The sequence below is a fragment of the Rhinolophus sinicus genome, linkage group LG06 (assembly GCF_036562045.2).
Source record: "Rhinolophus sinicus isolate RSC01 linkage group LG06, ASM3656204v1, whole genome shotgun sequence".
Classification (NCBI taxonomy): Eukaryota; Metazoa; Chordata; class Mammalia; order Chiroptera; family Rhinolophidae; genus Rhinolophus; species Rhinolophus sinicus.
This window is the reverse complement of record NC_133756.1, coordinates 80,258,943-80,270,109: the sequence shown is the minus strand read 5'-3', so window position 1 is coordinate 80,270,109 and position 11,167 is coordinate 80,258,943. Positions and strand designations below refer to the sequence as shown.

The 11,167-nt window shown below is 42.1% G+C and overlaps 1 pseudogene; it reads left to right on the top strand.

Annotated features, from left to right (window-relative positions):
* The first annotated feature begins 9,687 nt into the window (after positions 1 to 9,687).
* Positions 9,688 to 10,305, top strand: LOC109440000 (small ribosomal subunit protein eS8; annotated as a pseudogene).
* Positions 10,306 to 11,167: the final 862 nt, after the last annotated feature.

Below are 11,167 nucleotides of genomic sequence, written 5' to 3'. Positions count from 1 at the left end.
CCTCCCTCTCCCCCCATGCCCTCCCATCAAACGATGGACCTCCTTGGGGAGATGGAGTCCTCTTCACCTGGTCAGGGAGCACATGAGGCTGAGAGGGAGGGACAAAAATGTGCTGGGCATCACGGCAGGCTCATCTTCTACCTCCCAACACCGGTTATCCGACACCAGCAAGGTGTCCTACAATTCTGACACTAACTACCTGGAGTTAGCACAGCCCCACAGGTTAGGGGACTCAGTCCCGTAAGACTGCCCCCCACTTCAGATGTCAGCTGCAAGTCCTGAGTGTCCCCAAGCCACCCACTTCTTCCTGGCCAGCTATAAATTCAGGAGTCCCCACAGCTCCCTCCATCTTCAGGTTCAACAATTTTCTAGAATGACTCACAGAACTCACTGAAAGCACTATTCTTATGATTATCATTTTATTATAAAAGATACAAATGAATAGCCAGATGTAGAGGAATCTAGGGCAATGTCTGGAAGAGTCCTGAGCACAAGAGCATCTGTCCCATGGAGTCAAAGTGTACCTCCCTCTTAGTACCGGTACATTGATGTGCTCCCCAACCTGGAAGCTTTCTGAGCCTCATTGTTTAGAGGTTTTGTAGTGGTTTCATTACATACTATAGGTATGACTGATTAAATTGTTGGCCACTTGGTTGAACTCAACCCGTAGCCCCTTTCTCCTCTTTGGAGGTCAAGGTTAGGGGGCTAAAAGTTCCAATCCTCTAATAACTTGGTTGGTTTTCCTGATGACCAGCCCAGCCCTCATTCTGAAATCATGGATCTTCCTTGAGTCACCTCATTAGCATTAACACAGGTGTGGTTGAAAGAGGCATGTCATGAATAACAAAAGATTCTCCTATTATTCAGAAAATGCCAAGTGCTTTTGAAGCTCTGTGCTAGGAACATAGGCACAAAGACCATATATATATATATATATATATATATATATATATATATATATATATATATATATATACCTTCCTACTCACAGAGAGGCTGTGATGGGGAGAGAATTGAGGCGGGTGCTAAGGGTTGGTGACTGCATCACAGGAGAAGCAGCTGAAAGAACTGACTGTGGGTGGCTGAAGAAAAAATATGAGGAAGACAGGATCATAAGTAATCTTTATTTAACAGGAGGTCTGTCTTAAGAATACGGAGGCTCTGCCAGGAGGAATTTGGACCACTGAGCGGAAGTAACCAGGTTTCAGGAGCTCCTTGGCAACAGATAGGCTGCTTTAGGAGGTAGTGAGCTCATAGCACTGGAGATATTTTAACTCAGTCAAGTTTGATCTCTGTGGTATGCCTGGGAGGCTTGCATATTATCTGGCAAAGAGTAAATATTTGGTAAATATTTATTTGTTGACTGCCCATTTGTCAAGGCTAGAGAAGTTAAATTAAATAGCATGAAGGCACAGGTCCAGTCATAAATCTTTATAAGCTCCTACCATGTCTAACCATTGTGCTGTTTGCTGGTTTTTGTTGTTGTTTTTCTTCTTTTTTAGGGAAAAGAAAGGAAGAAAAAGAAAAACGAAGAATTTCTTAAGAAGCTCAGTTAGTAGGGAGATGGACATTTATGTCTAGAAAGAAGTTCAATAAAGAACAAACTAGTTTCAGTTAAAGATGGCAAGTTGAAACCATATATTAGTTTACATTCTCCCCAAACCTCAAGAAAATGACAGTAAAAAGCATAAACCCATCGCTCTGTTATGGGAGAGCTCCCTCACTATAAAAATTTTAAGCCTCCCTCACTATAGAAATTTTAAGTCTCATTTTCCCTAATTTCTTAGCTCCTTAGTCCCTGGTCTTATCACTCTTCTAATCAGTTTCTAAATCCTAAACTGAAGATTGCTCCTAGCCTAAATCACAGAATGTCTCTCACCCCTGCTTAATAACTACTTAAAAGCCTGTGGGCTATAGTCATTGTAGCCCAACATTCCCCCAGACCATTGCAGACCTAACTCTTGGATAAAATAAACACCATCCCAGAGACCAAATGGGTTTTAACACTACTCCAGGCCATTGCATACCTAACCCCTGGGTAAAGTTAAGATAATTGGGCTTCGAGTCCCATCCCTGGAGCCAGCACTTTTAATTTATTAACTAACATCTGTCTACCCCATTTAGGGCTGTCAGCAAAGCTTCCAGTGCACCCTGACTAAGGAAGAAGAAACCCCATCTTCTTTATTTAAGGACAGATAGGGCGAGAGTTTCGTGAATCCCCATTAGGTAGGGACAGCTCTACCCCCCTTCTCAGCTTAAGCAGATACAGAAGAAGAGACCTCCTGTCCCTCAACTCCCCACAGAGATTTGTGGGGGGCACGTCTCTCAGGGAAAACAAGGCAGGCAGTTAGAAACAGGTAATTGGGTCTCTGCATTCCTGCATGTCCAACACAATCTATGGGGAACACTGCCTGGAGACCTCCCAAATTCTTCCCTTATTTGCCCTAAGCATTAACCACTGGTAGAGGCCACCACGACCTCCATCTCACCCTAGCCTCATTATATCATCATTATAATATTATACGTATGCCCAGAAGTTCATTAGTATCATTATAACAGACTGAACTCTGGGAAGGGTCATGCACAGTCTGAGAGGATGAGGTAATAGCCCATTATCAATCACAGGTGTCAATCAAGTGGTCCTGCACTGGAAGAGGAACAGCCCATTGCAGAGAAAAAAAGAGAAAACCCCCAGGTTCCCGCTAGCCACTGCCTCTTGAGCATTGAGCCTGGAGCCCCTCTCTTTTTTTTTTATTTTTTATTTTATTTTATTAAATTTATTGGGGTGACAATTAAGAGTAAAATTACATAGATTTCAGGTGTACAATTCTGTATTACATCATCTATAAATCCCATTGTGTGTTCATCATCCAGAGTCAGTTCTCCTTCCATCACCATATATTCGATCCCCCTTACTCTCATCTCCCACCCCCCACCCCCCGCCCCCCTTACCCTATGGCAACCACTAAATTATTGTCTGTGTCTATGAGTTTCTGTTTCTCATTTGTTTGTCTTGTTCTTTTGTTGTTTTTGGTTTATATACCACATATCAGTGAAATCACATGGTTCTCTGCTTTTTCTGTCTGACTTGTTTCGCTCAGCATTACTCTCTCAAGATCCATCCATGTTGTCACAAATGTTCCTATATCATCTTTTCTTACTGCCGAATAGTATTCCATTGTGTATATATACCACAACTTCTTTATCCATTCATCTATCGAAGGACATTTTGGTTGTTTCCATGTCTTGGCCAAGTAAACAAAGCTGCAATGAACATTGGAGCACACGTGTCTTTATCTCTAAATGTTTTCAGATTTTTTGGGTAGATACCCAGGAGAGGGATTGCTGGGTCATATGGCAATTCTATTCGTAATTCTTTGAGGAACCTCCACACTGCCTTCCATAACGGCTGCACCAGTCTGCATTCCCACCAACAGTGTATGAGGGTTCCTTTTTCTCCACAGCCTCTCCAACATTTGTTATTATTTATTTTGTTGATGATAGCCATTCTGACTGGGGTGAGGTGATATCTCATTGTGGTTTTGACTTGCATTTCTCTGATGATTAGTGATGTTGAGCATTTTTTCATATGTCTATTTGCCATTTGTATGTCCTCTTTGGAGAAAGATCTCTTCAAGTCCTCTGCCCATTTTTCAATTGGGTTGTTTGTTTTTTTGTTGTTGAGTTGCATGAGTTCCTTGTATATTCTGGATACTAGCCCCTTATCGGAGGCACTGTTTGCAAAAATCTTCTCCCATTCAGTTGGTGGCCTCTTTATTTTGTCAATGGTTTCTTTTGCTGTGCAGAAGCTTTTAAGTTTCATATAGTCCCATTCGTTTATTTTAGCTTTTACTTCCATTGCCTTTGGAGTCAAGTTCATAAAATGCTCTTTGAACCCAAGGTCCATAAGTTTAGTACCTATGTTTTCTTCTATGCAGTTTATTGTGTCAGGTCTTATGCTTAAGTCTTTGATCCATTTTGAATTAACTTTGGTACATGGTGACAAATAGCAGTCCAGTTTCATTCTTTTGCACGTGGCTATCCAATTCTCCCAGCACCATTTATTGAAGAGGCTGTCTTTGCTCCATTGTATGTTTTTAGCTTCTTTGTCAAAAATTATCTGTCCATATTTATGTGGTTTTATTTCTGGGTTCTCAATTCTATTCCATTGGTCTATGTGTCTGTTTTTCTGCCAATACCATGCTGTTTTGATTATTGTAGCCCTGTAGTACAAGCCAAAGTCAGGAAGTGAGATACCTCCATTATTGTTCTTTTTTCTTAAGATTGCTTTGGCTATTCGGGGTCTTTTGTGGTTCCAAACAAATCTGATGATTTTTTGTTCTATTTCTTTAAAATATGCCATTGGGATTTTGATGGGGATTGCATTGAATCTGTATATTGCTTTGGGTAATATGGCCATTTTAACTATGTTGATTCTTCCAATCCATGAGCACGGAATGTCTTTCCATTTCTTTGTGTCTTCTTCAATTTCTTTCAAAAATGTCTTGTAGTTTTCAGCATATAGGTCTTTCACATCCTTGGTTAAGTTTATTCCTAGGTATTTTATTCTTTTTGCTGCAATTGCAAAAGGAATTGTTTTTTGTATTTCTGTTTCTGAGATTTCATTGTTAGTATATAGGAAGGCAATGGACTTTTGTGCGTTGATTTTGTAGCCGCAACTTTACTGTATTCGTTGATTGTTTCTAATAGCTTTTTGGTGGAGTCTTTAGGGTTTTCTATATATAGCATCATGTCATCTGCAAAGAGTGATAATTTAACTTCTTCATTCCCAATTTGGATGCCTTTTATTTCTTTCTCTTGCCTGATTGCTCTGGCAAGGACTTCCAACACTATGTTGAAAAGCAGAGGTGATAGGGGACATCCCTGTCGTGTTCCTGAACGTAGAGCAAAGGGCTTCAGTTTTTCTCCATTAATTATGAGATTAGCAGAGGGCTTGTCATATATGGCCTTTATTATGTTAAGGTATTTTCCTTCTATACCCATTTTATTAAGTGTTTTAATCATAAATGGATGTTGTATCTTGTCAAATGCTTTTTCTGCATCAATTGATATAATCATATGATTTTTGTCCTTTATTTTGTTTATGTGATGTATCACATTGATGGATTTCCGTATGTTGAACCATCCTTGTGCCACAGGGATGAACCCCACTTGGTCGTGATGAATAATCTTTTTAATGCATTGTTGTATTTGATTTGCTAGAATTTTATTTAGGATTTTTGCATCGGTATTCATTAGAGATATTGGTCTGTAGTTTTCTTTTTTTGTGCTGTCCTTACCAGGTTTTGGTATCAGGGTAATGTTGGCCTCATAAAATGAGTTAGGGAGTACTGTCTCTTCTTCAATTTTTTGGAAGAGTTTGTGCAGAATTGGTATTAGATCCTCTTTGAAGGTTTGGTAGAATTCACTAGTGAAGCCATCTGGTCCCGGACTTTTGCTTTTGGGAAGGTTTTGGATGACTGATTCAATTTCGTTACTGGTGATCGGTCTGTTTAGATTTTCCAGTTCTTCATGGTTCAGCCTTGGAAGGCTATATGTTTCTAAGAACTTGTCCATTTCTTCTAGGTTGTTGAATTTGGTGGCATATAGTCCTTCATAGTATTCTTGGATGATCCTTTGTATTTCTGTGGTGTCCGTGATAACTTCCCCTTTTACGTTTCTGATTTTGTTAATCAGTGTCTTCTCTCTTTTATCTTAGTAAGTCTAGCCAAGGGTTTGTCAATTTTGTTAATCTTTTCAAAGAACCAGCTCTTTGTCACATTAATTTTTTCTATTGTCTTTTTGTTCTCTATTTCATTTAGTTCTGCTCTAATTTTTATTATTTCCTTTCTTCTGCTGACCTTGGGTTTTACTTGTTCTTCTTTTTCTAGTTCTTTAAGGTGTAACATGAGGTTATTTATTTGGGAGTTTTCTTGTTTCTTGAGATAGGCCTGTAATGAGATAAATTTCCCTCTTAAAACTGCTTTCGCTGCATCCCAAAAATTTTGGTAGGATGTATTTTCATTGTCATTTGTTTCTATGTATCTTTTGATCTCTCCTCTAATTTCTTCTTTGACCCAGTCCTTCTTTAAAAGTATGTTGTTTAATCTCCATGTATTTGTGTTTTTCCCGGCTTTCTTTTTACAGTTGATATCCAATTTCAAAGCCTTGTGATCAGAGAATATGCATGGTATGATTTCAATCTTCTTAAATTTGTTGAGACTGATTTTATGTCCCAATATATGGTCTATCCTTGAGAATGTTCCATGTACACTAGAAAAGAATGTATAGTCTGATGTTTTAGGATGAAGTGCTCTATAAATGTCAATTATGTCCATTTCATCTAATGTGTCATTTAGGGCTACTATTTCGTTATTTATTTTCTGTTTGGATGATCTATCCATAGCTGTCAATGATGTATTTAAGTCCCCTAGTATAATTGTGTTTTGGTCAATTTCTCCCTTTAGTTCTGTTAGTAGTTGCTTGGTGTATTTGGTGCTCCCTGATTGGGGGCATAAATATTGATGACTGTTATGTCTTCTTGTTGTACAGTCCCTTCACCATTATGAAATGTCCATCTTTGTCTCTTGTTATCTTTTTCACCTTGAAGTCTGTTTCATCTGATATCATTATGGCTACACCTGATTTTCTCTGGGTACCATTTGCTTGGAGTGTCAATTTCCACCCTTTCACTTTGAGTCTATGCTTGTCCTTGTAGCTGAGATGTGTCTCTTGGAGACAGCATATGGTTGGGTTTAGTTTTTGATCCAATCTGCTACTCTGTGCCTTTTTATTGGTGAGTTCAGTCCATTTACATTTAGGGTGATTATTGATATGTGAGGATTTCCTGTCATTCTATCTTTAGTTTTCTGGTAAGGCTGTGTCTCCATTGTTTCTTTGCCTTTTGTTGTTGTCTATTATTTCTGTGTGGTGGTATTCTATGATGTTTCCCTCTGTTTCTTCTTTTATTTCAGTATATATTTCAATTCTGGATTTATTTTGAGTGGTTACCCTTAAGTTTATGTAAAAGAAAGTTTGATATTTAGAGTATTCCATTTTCTTCAGCACGCTTACTTTCTCCATTCCCATATTCCGGTTCAGGCCTTTACTCTCCCTTTTTTTATGTTTTGGTTGCCACAAATTGTCCCTGTTGATGGTGGTCGAATAGCCTCCTTTAGTATTTCTTGTAGTGCAGGTCGTGTATTAGAAAATTCCCTCAGCTTCTGTATGTCTGGAAAGGTCTTTATTCCTCCTTCATATCTAAAGGATATCTTTGCTGGATATATTATTCTTGGCTCATGGTTTCTCTCTTTCAATAGTTTGAATATTTGGTTCCACTCCCTCCTGGCTTGTAGAGTTTCTGCTGAAAAATCTGATGATAATCTAATGGGCTTTCCTTTGTAAGTTACCGTCTTCTTTTCCCTGGCTGCCTTGAGGATTCTTTCTTTGTCGTTGATTTTAGACAGCTTCAATACAATGTGCCTTGGAGACGGCCTGTTGTGATTGAGGTAACTAGGTGTTCTATTTGCTTTTGGATGAGGGTCCAGTTCTGGCCACAAATTTGGGAAGTTCTCATCGACGATTTGTTTGAATATATTCTCTGTTCCCTTCTCTCTTTCTTCTCCTTCTGGTATGCCCATTATTCTTATATTGCTCTTTCTGATGGAGTCAGAAAGTTCTTGTAGAGTTCTTTCATTTCTTTTAAGTCTCAAGTCTCTTTCTTCTTCAATTTGTGTCATTTCCAGGTTTCTATCTTCGATGTCACTGATTCTTTCCTCCATCTGGTCAACTCTACTACCTAAGCTGGCTATTTCATTCTTAATTTCTTCTATTGAGTCCTTAATCTCCAGAAATTCTATTTGGTTCTTTTCTAAAATTTCAATCTCTTTCATAAAATGCTCATGCTGTTCTTTGATTGAGTTTCTGAGTTCATTTAACTGCCTATCTGTGTTTTCTTGTATCTCGTTGAGTTTTTTCAGAACTGCAATCTTGAATTCTCTGTCATTTAAGTCACATATTTCTGTATCTTTAAGTGCCTTCTCTGGAGACTTTTCACTTTCTTTCTGAGCTATCTTGTTGCCTTGGTTATTCATGGCGATTACTGGTTTACTATTTCTCTTCCTAGACATCTACAGGAGTGACTTCTGCAACAGGTTGATAGGAAGAGGTCTTTCTTTTGTTTTCCAGTACTTGTTGGTAGAATGTCTTATTATTTCTCCAACTGCAATTTATTTTTCTTCTCCCACACGGTAGTGCTGTGTTCTCTGCACTATTTCTGCTTCTCACACAATGGGGGGATTCCCTGGGAGAAGGGCTTCTCCTCTGTTAATAGTTCGTCTAGGTCACAGGGCGCAGTGTCCCGGTGGGTATGCGGAGAGCTTTTGATGTTCCAAAGCTCTTCCAGCTCCTGATTCAGAGCCCGTATGTTTCAGCAGTTCTGTTTACTCCTGCAGGGATCCACCCAGATAGGTGGGGTCAGGGGTGGGGTAAGTTGTGAGAGGTGGTCCAGAGCAATGGCAGCAACCACCACCACAGCCGGTCCTGCTTCCACGGCTCCCTCCCCTTTGCTGGAACTAGTTGGGCTGTGAATTTGTGTCTGCGGCCCACAGTTCTCAAAACAGCAGATTTTCTGTTGTTTTGATCTGACACTGCTACTGTTTCGCTTCTAGCACTGGGCAGGTGTGGGCGGGGCGAGCTCTGGGAGGAGTGGGAGGGGGTGGCTAGACTCAGTGCCTAAGGCTCCATTATCTGTTCGGCAGTGCGGGCTTAAACCACTGTTTTCAGCCTTTTTCCCTCAGTCTTTTCTCTGAGGTCTCTGCCGTGAGCGTTGGGTTCAGCCATGGTATATGCTGTCCCCTCAGCCCTGTGGGCCACAAGCGGATCCCTAGCAGTCCGAGTTCTTCCCTCACTCGCAGCTGCGGTAGTTTCGGGAAGCAGCGAGCTTGGTGCACTGATGAGGTCTGCGTCCTGCGCCTGCGCGGCTCCGTCTCCACACACTTCTCCCTTTCCTCCTCCCTCCACTCGCGCGAATCTCCCACCTGTAGGTGATTTCAGTCGGTAGTGGGCCTCTTCGTCTTGCCTGTCTGCTGTGCAGGGAGTCCTTTGTGGAGTTTTTGTTGTTCGATTCGTTGTAAATTCCTGGGGAGTTTTACAGAGGCTCACCTCACGCCGCCATTTTTCCGGAAGTCCAGGAGCCCCTCTCTTTAAACTTGCCTTTCCACAGGGCCTGCTCCAAACCCTTTGGCATGTACTTTCCCTTCTAATAATGAAGTTTGAGCCCTTTTGAGCCTTGCTTTTGCTCAGGGCCTGCTCCAAACCCTTTGGAATGTACTTTTTCTCCTAATAATGCTGCCTTGAGCCACTTTTCTTTGTGCTTGGCCCACTCCTAATTCTTTGGAGTGTGCTATCACTTCTAATAAACTTCTCTCTCACCACTTTACCTGCATCTCATTCAATTCTTTGCTCGAGATGCCAAGAACCTGGACACCACGCCAGAAGGACCCATCCTCCAGTAACTTAGTGGCTAAGTTTCCCAGTTCGCCTCCCCAAGGCCCAGTTCAAACCCTGGTTGTGAGAACCTAGCAAAATTCTGCTGGGTTCGACCCTTGGTGTGAGAGCCAAGCCGGGACATTTCCCCAAGAAGGGCCCCCATCTCTGGTAACAGCTCTTTACAGTTGGTACCGAGCCATGGACATCTCTTGGGACATCTAGCACAAGCACCACAAGAGCGGGGAAAAGAGAAAGCCGTAGCACAAGATGTAAAAATATGAGCTGGGACACTCTGCTGCCAACACTAAGACTGGCCTCCACCTCATACACCCATTCCGAGCACGTGCAGGGAGATAACAAGAAGTACCGTGCCTTGAGACAGGACGTGGAAAACTTCTCCTGGGTCTCTGAGTGTTGTACACACAAAGCAAGGATTTGTTTCCTGCAGTGGATCCAACAATGAACTGGGCACACTGAGGCTCTAGTAAAGGACTTCATCGTGCTCATTCATAGCACATCCTGCTGACAGTGGTCTGAGTCCCACTGCCCCTGGGCCGCAAGAAGGGGGCCAAATGGACTCCTGAGGAGGAAATGATTTTAAACAAAAAACGTTCAAAGAAAATGCAGAATAAGCATGATGAAAGGAAAAAGAATGCCAAAATCAGCAGTCTTCTAGAGCAGTAGTTTTGGAGGGGCAGGCTTCTTGCGTGCATTGGTTCAAGACCAAGCCAACATGGCTGAGCCAATGACTATGCGCCAGAGGGCAAAGAGTTGGAGTTCTATCTGAGGAAAACCAGGGCCCAGAAAGGCAAATAGATCCTTCTCCCTCCTATTTTACTTTGCTCATGTAATAAAAGTGTTTAGTGTTAAAAAAAAATAAAAATAAAGGGCGGCTGGATGGCTCAGTTGCTTAGAGTGAGTTCTTAACCAGGTTGCTGGCTCAATTCACGCATAGGATGGTGGGCTGCGCCCCCTGCAACTAAGATTGATGACAGCGACTGTACTTGGAGCTGAGCTGCGCCCTCCACAACTAGATTGAAGGACAATGACTTGACTTGGAGCTGATGGGCCCTGGAAAAACAAACTGTTCCCCAATAAAAATAAAAATAAAGCAACTGGGACGTCATTAAAAAGGCAGTGTGAGGTGAGCCTCTGTAAAGCTCCCCTAGAATTTACAACTAATCGAACAACAAAAACTCCACAAAGGACTCCCTGCACAGCAGACAGGCAAGACGAAGAGGCCCACAACCGAAGTCACCTACAGGTGGGCAAATCACGCGAGCGGGGGAGGAGGGAAGGGAGAAGTGCGGAGACCGAGCCGCGCGAGCGCAGGACGCAGACCTAGCTCAGTGCTCTGAGCTCGCTGCTTTCCAAAACTACCACAGCTGCGGGAGAGGGAAGAACTCGGACTGTTAGGGCTCCGCTTATGCCCCACAGGGCTGAGGAGACAGCATATACCACGGCTGAACCCAACGCTCACGGCAGAGACCTCGGAGAAAAGACTGAGGGAAGAAGACTGAAAACGGTGGTTTAAGCCATCACGGCCACAGAGAACAGAAGCCTTAGGCACTGAGACTAGCTGCCCCCTCCCTACCCTCCCAGAGCTCGCCCCGCCCCCACGTGCCTGGTGCTAGAAGCAGAACAGTAGCAGTGGCAGATCAAAAGAACAGAATATTTG